Source organism: Cygnus olor, chromosome 2, assembly GCF_009769625.2.
Source record: "Cygnus olor isolate bCygOlo1 chromosome 2, bCygOlo1.pri.v2, whole genome shotgun sequence".
In the NCBI taxonomy this organism is placed as follows: Eukaryota; Metazoa; Chordata; class Aves; order Anseriformes; family Anatidae; genus Cygnus; species Cygnus olor.
In genome coordinates, this window is record NC_049170.1 from 89,731,565 (window position 1) to 89,743,132 (window position 11,568).

At 39.4% G+C, this 11,568-nt stretch overlaps 1 long non-coding RNA gene across 1 annotated transcript; it reads right to left on the reverse strand.

Annotated features, from left to right (window-relative positions):
- Positions 1 to 259: 259 nt before the first annotated feature.
- Positions 260 to 9,888, reverse strand: LOC121065272. The gene is made up of 3 exons (XR_005816965.1): positions 9,785 to 9,888; positions 6,951 to 6,954; positions 260 to 271 (listed from the first exon to the last, which is right to left on the reverse strand). It is a non-coding gene; the product is annotated as an uncharacterized LOC121065272 (long non-coding RNA).
- Positions 9,889 to 11,568: the final 1,680 nt, after the last annotated feature.

Genomic DNA, 11,568 nt, shown 5'->3' on the forward strand with positions numbered 1-11,568 from the left:
AGTTGTGTATATCAGGTTAAATATTCAAGTAGTTCAACAAAACCATGATGTTACAGTCTGGCCTTGAACTCAATTAAGTGAACATCCAACGAACATGCAAGCATGGAAAGTGATGGTCAAGTGGTCGTGTTGAGATACTAACCCCCAGGTGGTCACAATGCTGCCTGAGCAAATCTTGCCCCTTTTGAAATCATCAATATTTTTCCCTCTGTGTCTTCTGTAATACTATCTCCTATAAAAGAAACAGCCTGAACTGCTGCCATACACTAAACTATGGAACTTGTGCTGTGCAGAGATGTTCTGGAGGTGAGCAGCCAGTGAGGTTGTCTGCCTTGCTCAGGTCCATTGCCATGCTTGTCAGATGTGCATAGCACAGGACACCAAAGCACTGATAGAAAGCCAACTGCCTCTTGGAAAAGCACCTTACAATATAACTGGTCACATGACATACCAAATTATTTTAAATATAAATAGGCTTCTGAATAAATGACCACATGCAAAACAAACTTGTTTCTCTTTATATATTATGAATTTATTACATATATGTCACTGCTCTATATCAAGCATCTTACAGAAAACAAGTTCCCTTGGTGCTTCTGCCCCAACCTTCCCCATAACCATACCTGCCAGTTCTGAGTGACCTAGACTTTGACAACACAAGTGAAGGGATTTGTAACTTGTCACTCCTGCTCCTGTTGCAAAGTGATTGAGAGGAATATCACTGTCTATTATCAGTAGCGCCAGGGGCCAAATTTTAGCAAGAGAGATTTAAAATGCAATACTGGGGAAAACAAAGTGGATTGAGGTTATGAGTGGCCCTAAATCTCTGTCTCTAACTAGAGTGGGACCACATGGAAACTCCCCAATAGATTTGGGCTGCTCTGGTCTGCTCTGATTAGAAAGAGTCCAGAATATCCAAACTGACAGAAGAACAACCTGGCACAAGTGCTAGTGCCTTGTGATCCAGCCTACCAGATGTTACTGAAATCTGAGAATATAATGAGGGCTCTTCTGGCCCTCTGTGATAAGAAAGTTATTACTGAGTGACAAGAGGAGTCTACGACCCAGCTGAAGCTGGATTGAAATTCTCTGTTTAAAACAATGTTCATATACAAACATTCACAAATCTAGAGATACAAGATACTGCTACTTCCCCAGTTCTGCAGCTTTCAGATCATTGTCCCTGACTGAAACAAAGTTCATGAAAATGGATGAAATGATCACAATCTATATATTATTACTCTGCTGACCTTTGATTTTTTGAGAACCCTTTTTTTTAGGAATAATAATAACAATTTTGATAGGTTTGGGTGACAAGAGTTCCCTGTTATTTACAGTGCTGAAGCAATTACTATGCGTAAGGCAGTTCACAATCTCAGTGAAGTATGTAAAGATAGATAATGAACTCAAGGAATAGAAATAAATGTCTTTTTCACCCATGCAGGGTGTCTATCTTTGTTAATATCTCAGCTCTCTCCTTATAGCACATTTGCAGAGGTATTCAGGTCTTTCAATCTAAGGCATATAATGTGGGTACCTTACACAAGGATACAGTCTCCTAGGGAATCACTTTCAAAAAGTGTGCTCTAGCAGATAATAATTTAGAGCATCCAGACTAGAAGGACACTTTTGCAGTTAGGCCAAACTTCTGAGTTTGGTTAATTTAAGCCATCTTCTTTCCTTCTTTAAATTCAACCCAAATCATGGTGCATCTAAGAACCAAGGACTGTTCAAAGACAAAGTAATACCAAGACATACACTGTGAATGCTTTATTAACTTTGTCAACAGGAGGTGACCCCAGGTCAGAATGACCATTTCCCCACATCACCTGGGAGTGGGATGGAAAACATAACAGAGCATAGCCATGGGAAATGTGGTCTTGTCCTAGAAGAGTTGATCTGATGCCAGATTATTATCCTTCTAACCTTATCACTGGCTTGTGGCACAGGGGACAAACTTTGTCTCCAAACCTATTTATCTTGGAAAGAAGACATTTCTGCAGTGGCCACTGTTTCATCAGTTCCTTGGAAACTTTTTCACCAATCTGTCACAAGATTAATTTCTATCATTACATTTCTGCACTATAGCGATGAGACAAAGATTTGTGCAGTGTTTTCTCTAAGTTTAATTATGCAATTGCCTGAGTCATTTGTTTTCCAAAGTCCACATTGTTCATGTTTCAGAAACTATTCATTCTAAAGGATTATGCATCCATGGTTAACAATATACTGATGTTTATTTCATATTTTTCGACCACCTACATCTACCAAAGAGTATATGTTGTGGCAACTATGCACAGAGCCATCACTCCCATGAAGCAAATATTATTATGCTAACCCTCAGACAATCAATGTAGAATTGAGAAATTAATTTGATTTGCATGATTTGCAGATTTAAGGTACAGATACCACCTCTTCCCCTCCCCCCCCCCCCCTTGAAATAAAACTGATTGTAATGTGTGAAAAGAAAATTAATAGAAATTCAAACAGCAATTTGGAAAGTGCAGCTCTCCATCAATTTGTTCTAAAATTCTCCAGATGCCAAACATTTTCTAACACTAAAAAAAGGTAAAGCCAGATATAATTAGTGTAGAGACACAGTCCTGAACAGGCCATGCCTTTGGGCATTTCCACGCTGAAGTTCCTAGGCCTGGGGAACTGAGGTCCCACTCACTGGACAGAAAAACCCTGTTCTCATGCCTAACAGAATCTGGAATACAGAGGGTATGAACTTCACTGTGGTCAAAATGTGGTGTCTTTTTCTTCACAAAATTTCCCCTCTGTGCTGAGCAATGGTTTTAGAGATGCTGTATGTTCACAGCCCAGTTCACAGAAGTCATGAATTTAAAACAAACAAGTAAACCATTAAAGACATATCAGACCCAAAACAATAACTACCTTGAAACATTTTTTTTTAATGTTAGGTTCATTCTCTGTTGTTCCCGTATAAGTAGATCAACATAACACAAGCATAAACATAATGCAGTCATCTGGGAAGAAGTTTTTTTCTGCAGAGGAGAAACCCCCAATCTGAACAGCAACCAAAACAACTTTCACATATAGATTTACAGAGCAGGGGATGATTTGTAGAACATAGTCCTTAAGGAATGCAGAGAAGTCACAGTCTGACAGCCTTAATCCTTATGGTCACAAAGCAACACAATGTGATGAAATAAATAAATAAATAAGCAACCAAAGAGACAAGAAAAGGAGTAATGACAGTTGATTGTTAGAAGCAGCAAAAACTGGGGACACTCATTTCTGCACACGATTTATTATTATGAATGAAACTAAAAATCTACTGTGGGTTGACCCCTCAGGGAACTACAGCAAAAGTGCAACAGGACTTATCTGCAACACATTTGGGATTCAGCGTTCTGAGTGATGAGGCAAACATAAATATTTTGTGCAGGTATAGGACTATGGCCAGTTCTAAAAAGAGAAAATAATAAGAGGTCAAAGCAATTTAGAGCCAATTTATGCTTTTCTTCTCCTGTCAACAATCTACAGAGCTCAGCCTGGAATCTGTTCCACGTGTTCTGCAGCTCACGATGCAGAGGGATGCACAGTGGGTCATGTGCTCCACTGCCAACACATTCTCCTTTAAATTCATCCTTTGATACATCCAACCACAGGCTGAGGACTGAGATGGATCAGGCTGCATAGTATCTCCATTATTGCTCTGTTACAGAAGAAAGTCCTCTGAACCTAACCCTGACACTTTTTTTTTTTTTTTCTTCTCATTCTATGCGAGCCTTATTTCTGTGTGTGCTATATCCCTATGGCAACTTGTTAAAGGATATCATAAATAATGCAGAGAATATGCTGATATGCCTTACTTTCTTCCATATGCTGTAAGAAAAAAAGAAAGCAATCCTGAATGCTACCACTCATAGCTAAAATGGAAGAAAGTATTCATAACAGATCAGCGGATCTAGCCACTGAATGTGCAGATAATTCTGTAACTAAGCTGCCAGCTAGTTCCTAATCCACTTTCTACAAAGGATTCAGTGACCAGCACCAATTATTTAAACTCCCAAAAGACATAAACCCCCCTCTTCAAAGGCTTCTATCTCTGCTTAAAAGTTCTGGTAGAGCACAGAGAGCACTCCAAAAATTAGTATTCTCCAGCTCCAGGAGACAGAGTGAGGCTTAGAAAATGGTAGAAAATAGTTCATCTCCCTTTTCAAAGTTTCGGATCTTAGATTTTGTCTTAATTTACTCTAATTACTTTGTTAGATTACTCTCCACTTGTAAAACGACTATAAAATGAGACCTTCCTCTGGTACAGACAGCAATAAATAACACTTACAAAGAATGGTTACATGTTATATTCTCATTGGAGATTGAAAGAAATCATTATACATTATAAAGATCAATGGCAGAGAGGATACTTGGAATTAGCACAGATGAAGTATGAATACTCTTTTTAATCAATTTCATCTGTAAATACAAACACATAATCTTGGTATGTATCTCATAATTTGCATCTCAGTGTTAATAAAAATATGCTAGAGTGAGATGCAATTATAAAATTAAAAAAAATAATAAAAAAAAAAACTTTCCAAAGGTGCAAAATGACACAGAAGAGTCATAATGAGCTTTTACACTACATAGTCTTTCTTCACTTACTCAGGAGATAAGGATGACTTGAGGATTTTGTCGTTCAATTGCAAATTAAAGCATCACTTCCCATACAGCAGGATTAGGCATTGAAATCGCTTGTCACGAGTCTGACACTTATAAGAGCTTCAGTGTCTGAAACTCATCATATCTTTTCCCACTGACTTGTTGCTCTGCACATTCAGCCACTAGGGTCTCAGTGGTGCTGTTTGTCCAGCTACAAATATTCTCAACAATAATGGAACGAGGAGTAGAAGGAGAACAGGAAGCTATGCTCCATTCCCATTTCCCAGTTTGGGATCAATAATTTTGCGCTCAACCACAATGATTTAAAGAACTATGATTCTTTATGTCTATCAACTATGATAATTATTGAAATATTTTATGTATGCATAGAGTATTTTTAATATCAAAGATGCCAGTTAAGGAAAGTATCACCACTGAAGTTATACAAACCAATTTGACTGGTTGTTCTTTGGTGTAATTAGCTAGTGGGTAAAGCGATTTCTACAGATCTGAATTACTTTTAAATCTTTCTCTTTCCCAATGGGCAATTTCTCCAAAATTCAAGACCATTCATATGGCAATAGTCTATTCTGGATATCAATATGCATTCCTCCATAGAGCCAGTTGCCATTGCTACTTTTTCTATAAAAATATTTTAAGTGAACTGGAACAGAAAACAGAAACCAAGCTCTTCCTCCATTATTGAATGTCTCTCCAGTAGCCTTTCTACCAAAGTACCCTTTCTATTTTCACTCTAAAACAAATGTGCATTTTTTTCATATATTGTGCATTGTCTTAAGCAGCACTGGTTGAGAGAATTCCAACCACGTTATATCCTGTTACTTGTAATTTAGGACATTAAAAAAAGGCCTCAAGTGCCCTTAAGCAACTATAGGATTTGATGTTTTGTCTCCTATATTCCAGACGACTTTTCTAACCATAAGGTCCTTGGAAGAAATGAAGAAAAGACGTGCCCTTTTTTGATGACTCTTCTTTGCTTGACATCTGACAGACAAAAATAGGCGGGGAAATTCATAGTTTACACATGATTCTCAGTGAAGTCTTGACTTATTCTTAAGTGGGAGAAAATACATGTTGGGTTTTGTTGTGTTTTTATTTTGTTTTCCTTTATATTTACATCCAAATAACAAGAGATCAGATAGCTAATTCACCATATGTATCTTTCACTTAATTTTTTTTTCTGGAATCAAGGCCAAAATTACTCTTCAGAAACACTTTCAAAAAAAAAAACTGTGGAATTCAGCCATGCATTGGAACATAAGTAGGAGCAAAGAAATTGCTGCCAGTCATATCCAGACTTCCAGTACAAGAACATCTTTTCAATGTCAACATTAAAAGAAAGCTTTTAAGATCAGATCTGAAGGCCCTGACAGAAAAACGCATTTCACTAAAAATAGTACAAACTGCTTAGTATGGATTGCTTAGGGAAACAGTAAGCAGAACTATACCAAAGCTGTGAGGGTTTCCACTCCTAACTTCCCAGAAATGCTGGGGGCTGTCAACTGCAGTCATGAAATGTATGAACCCAGGAAAAACAGGATTTCAGTTTTAACAACAAAAGTTGTTCAGGCCCTCTGATGGGTGGCTTGAAGCATAGTACATAGTCCAACACACCCCACCAGAAGTGCAGCAAGGCACAAAACACACCTTTTAGAAAATACTCTTTTTCACCAGTAAATATTTATTGACTATGAAGAAGTAATAGAGACAATCTTCTTCTCTATTTCCTAACCATCTATGGCTGTAGTAATCCAGTCACTCCATTACAGTGAATTCTGGCTCTGACAAGTGAAGAATTTCAGATGGAGTAAAGCACCATCTTCGCAACATCCTATCAGCAGTCAGATTACTACAGAATGGAGTAATGCTATGAGATGAATACATCTGTCTTTGACCACAGATCTCTCAGCCTTGTCGAACATCTTGCAATGGTCACTAGTCATTTGCAAAAGTAAGTCCTTCCAACTGTTATCGAGGGGGAAAAAGTATGTTCAAAAAAATACTCATTTTATTAACATGTGGATTGACTTCACCTAAATATTTTCTGCCTGGCATTTTATAAGGTTTGACATTTCACAATAACCTGAAAATAAATTTAAAAAAAATAAAATTTAAATCCATAAATGGTGCAACCTGATAGAATCATAGAATCATAGAATATCCCGAGTTGGAAGGGACCCATAAGGATCATCAAGTCCAACTCCTGGCACCGCACAGGTCTGCCCAAAAGTTTAGACCACGTGACTAAGTGCACAGTCCAATCTCTTCTTAAATTCAGACAGGCTTGGTGCAGTGACTACTTCACTGGGGAGCCTGTTCCAGCGTGCAACCACCCTTTCAGTGAAGAACCTCTTCCTGATGTCCAGCCTAAACTTCCCCTGCCTCAGCTTAACACCATTCCCGTGGATCCTGTCACTGGTGATAATGGAGAATAGGTCACCTGCCTATCCACTCCCCCTCACGAGGAAGTTGTAGACTGCGATGAGGTCCCCCCTCAGCCTCCTCTTCTCCAGGCTGAACAGGCCCAGTGACCTCAGCCACTCCTCATATGCCTTCCCCTCTAGGCCCTTCAGCATCTTCGTCGCCCTCCTCTGGACACTCTCCAACAGTTTAATGTCCTTTTTGTACTGTGGTGTCCAAACTGCACACAGTACTCAAGGTGAGGCCGCACCAGCGCAGAGTAGAGTGGGACGATCACTTCCCTCGACCGACTAGCAATGCCATGCTTGATGCATCCCAGGATGCGGTTGGCCCTCCTGGCTGCCAGGGCACACTGCTGGCTCATATTCAACTTGCTGTCAACCACAACCCCCAGATCCCTCTCTGCGGGGCTACCCTCCAGCGTCTCGTCGCTGATGGTCTAGTCCTTTGGAAAAAGTCGTCATGTCTCAGAAGCCTCTGATTTGCAGTACCCCTGAGGCAGAGAAGCAAAGCTCAAGCACACACTGTTACCACTCACACAGGTCAGACATTACTGCAAAGGGGAGCTTTTATCAGAAAAGATTTTTAAATCCACTGTTCATGAAGTTTTGACAGTTGTCATAAATTATGAGGATTGATGCTTCCAGACAGGATTTTTCCCCAAAGCTCCACTAAACATTAAATTGTCCATTGAGAATGAATAAGGGAAGGAAGGAAGGATCTGCACATCATGGTATAAACAATGAGGGGAAAGAAAGGACGAAAGGACGAAAGGACGAAAGGACGAAAGGACGAACATACAAGCCAAGAAAGCTCTTAACACCAACAATGTAGGTAAAAAATATATATATATTAGACAAATTAAGTATTTTCATGGAAGGAAAGTAAGTCTCCTTTTCTCATTCTCGTGATGCGCACCTTTTAAAGTCTTTTTCAGAGAAAGAGCCAGTGCTACTCCTGACAGTACATCAATTTTGGGAAAAGCAGTTACCTACTTCATGATGTAGTGAATCAGCCACAGAGATACATAGCCTAGATCTACGAGAAAGAGACTATATCCAGCAAAATTATTTTTATTGTTTATTCCTGTGTTTCCCTTCGTCTTACTAGGTGCACATTATCAAACAACATTCTGCTTGAGACCATGGTAAATATATTCACTCATCCACAGAAGAAAATCTCACCTCCACATGATTTCCAGAGGCCAACAGAGATAAAAGAAAGAACATCCGGCTCTATTCACAAGTTGCCTTCAAGGATGTAAGAAGAAGGAAGAGATAAATCAGGAAACCTGCCTATCCTTCAAGGGAAAAATCAAAGCAACAAAAGAAAACAGACATGATCGAGAAGGCTGATGATTTTTTAGCTCACTCCTAAGTCTCAGTAGCTGCTTGTGGATGTTTAAGACGAGAAGATTCACTCAGGAATTCTGTGTGAATCTCAAATAATAGAGGTTATAAATCACAAGTACTACACAGGAGAAACTACATATAACTGGTTCGGTTTCACAATAGCTTGCATCTCTGACACAGCTATAATCATTTTGTTTCATGGAAGAAAAGAAGATGCAATTGAGAGCTTTGTTATGGGTAAAATCAATACTTCTATTATCGGCTGTGCAAAAAAATAAACATTTTATTGTGCTTTTTTTTCTCTGTTAGGTATTATCTCTGAAAATATGTATTTATATACACTGTATGTGATTTGCTTTCCATTTATACAAATTCATACATTATCTTGTCACAAATACTGTCCAGACTGCCCAATTTGTGTTTGAGTTTAGGTGCCATTAAAAAGAATCATTTTTCAATATATAAAGCAAATATTTTATCACAGAACTTAACACTTAAAATCATAGAATGGTTAGGGTTTTAAAGACATTACTTCTTGTCCTGTCACTACACTCACTGATAAAGAGACCCTCCCTAGCCTTCCTGAAGACCCTCTTTAGGTATTGGAAGGTTGTTATAAGGTCTCCCTGGAGCCTCCTCTTCTCCAGGATGAACAACCCCAACTCCCTCAACCTGTCTTCATGGGAGAGGTGCTCCAACCCCTTGATCATCTTTGTGGTCTTCCTATGGACTCATTCTAATACTTCCATGTCCTTCTTATGCTGGGGGCCCCAGAGCTGTACACAGTACTCCAGGTGGGGTCTCACAAGAGCAGAGTAGAGGGGGAGAATCACCTCCCTTGACCTGTTGGCCATGATTCTTTTCATGCATCCCATGATATGGTTGGCTTTCTGGGCTGCAAGAGCACATTGCCAGCTCATGTCAAGCTTCTCATTAACAAGCACCCACAGGTCCTTCTCCTCAGGGCTGCTCTCAATCCATTCTATACCCAGATTGTATTTGTGTTTGGGATTTCCCCAACACAGCAGCAGGACCTTGGCCTTGATGAACTTCATGACGTTCGCACGGGCCCACCCCTCAAGCCTGTCTAGGTCCATCTGGATGACATCCCTTCCCTCTGGGGTGTCAGCTGCACCACTCAGCTCGGTGTCATCAGCAAACTCACTGAGGCTGCACTCAATTTTACTGTCCATGCCACCAACAAAGATGCTACACAGCTCAGGTCCCAATACTGATCCCTAAGGAACACCACTCGTTACTGATATTGATATTGACTGGATATTGAGCCATTGACTGAAACTCTTGAATGTGTCCATCTAGCCAATTCCTTACCCACCGAGTGGTCCATCCATCAACTCCACCTCTCTCCAAATTAGAGACAAGGATATAATGGGGGACAGTGTAAAATCTTTGCACAAGGACAGGTAGATGATGTCAATTACTCTTCCCCTATCCACCAATGCTGTAACCCTGTCGTGGAAGGCCATCAGATTTCTGCCCTTAGTGAAGCCTATGTTGGCTGTCACCAATCACTTCCTTTTTTTCCATGTGCCTTAGTGTAACTTCCAGAAGGATCTGCTCCATCATCTTGCCAGGCATAGAAGTGAGACTGATTGACCTATAATTCCCCATGTCTTCCTTTTTTCCCTTTTTAAAAATGGGGGTTATGTTTCCTCTCTTCCAGTTAGTGATGAATATATATATATATATATATATTCTTTTTGAAAAAAAAAAAAAAAAGAATCAAAAGATTCTTTAAAAAAATATTAAAACAATCTACTTATAAAAGAAAGAAAAGAAAACATAGCTAGGTAAAAGGCTAACAGAGCCCAAAAATTTCTGAGGAAGGCAATAACCGTGGTTAATTGTGTCTGTTTCTGTCACTTTTGCAGTGGCCAAGTGAATGACTGTAGGTTTGCGAAGACAGTTGTAGCAGAAGACAAAAGTAGCAGCTAAAGAAGCAGGCAGCTTGCAGTGAAGAAAGAAGACGCTAAAATATCTTGATTCCATTTTGTACCATACGAAAATAAAATCTTATATACAAGATGTAATTAATAATTAAGGCAAGGTATGAAAAACCTTACCTTTTAAAACTCTTTAGCTAGTCATATACCTCATGCTATCCCATAACTCTCCCGCAGGGTCCCGATATGCAGCCAAGGGAAGTACAAGTGATAGAAGAACACAACAGTCTCAATAAAGGACTGCTCTTGTTTTTTTCTAGAGCTGTATGAAAAATTCCAACAAATTCTCCAGCAAGTTTTACCAAAACTTTCTAGCAGCCTGATTTACACTTTGCTAGTGCAGAGTCTGACCATGAAGAAAGGCCTTGCTTTAGTTGCCTTGCCATCAAGAAGAAAAAGATCTGATTAACAAAGGCTGAGCAAGAAACAAAATGTGCCAAACTAAATTTCAATATGCAGACATACCTTTAGAAATATATTCCAAAGTAGTACACTTAAAGACAGAGATATCACAGAACTCCTGCCTCAAACCAAACAGTGCTTTCCTAATGTGCAATAAGTGCTGGGTTGGTACAGGAAGCTGCTGTGATACCAAAGGGCGTACACCTTCCCCATACAATATAATTAAAATTTGTTCCTAAATAAATGTTGTAGCCAAAAGAAGGATTGAAACATGCTAGTTACTTTAAGACAATGGCAAAGGTAACCTAGAAAATAAAAAAGCGGGGAATATAACTCTTGATTTATCGCCAAATAGATTAAAAACAGAAATACCGTGCCTCCTTCACACTGACATGGTGTATGAAGTTGGCTTTTGAAAATATAGACTCTTGCACGAAGATGGTAGACTTATGTGGCAGTTTCACCATGATGGATAGCTAAACTCTGCCATGCTCTCTCACTCCACCTTCTCCAAGGAAAAGCAGGAGAAAGTATGATAGAAAAAGGTTTAAGGGTTGCAGCAAGGACAGGGAAATCGCTCACCCTTTACCATCACATGCAAAACACACTCAAAGTAGGGAGATTAATATAATTTATTGCCTATTATTAACTGACTACCACAGTGAGAAACTAAATGCAAAAATAAAAATACCTCCCCATCCTCCACTCTCTACTACCTCATCCTCCTAAGTAGTGCATGGGAACGAGGGCTGTGGTCAGGCCCTAACGCTTTGTCTCCA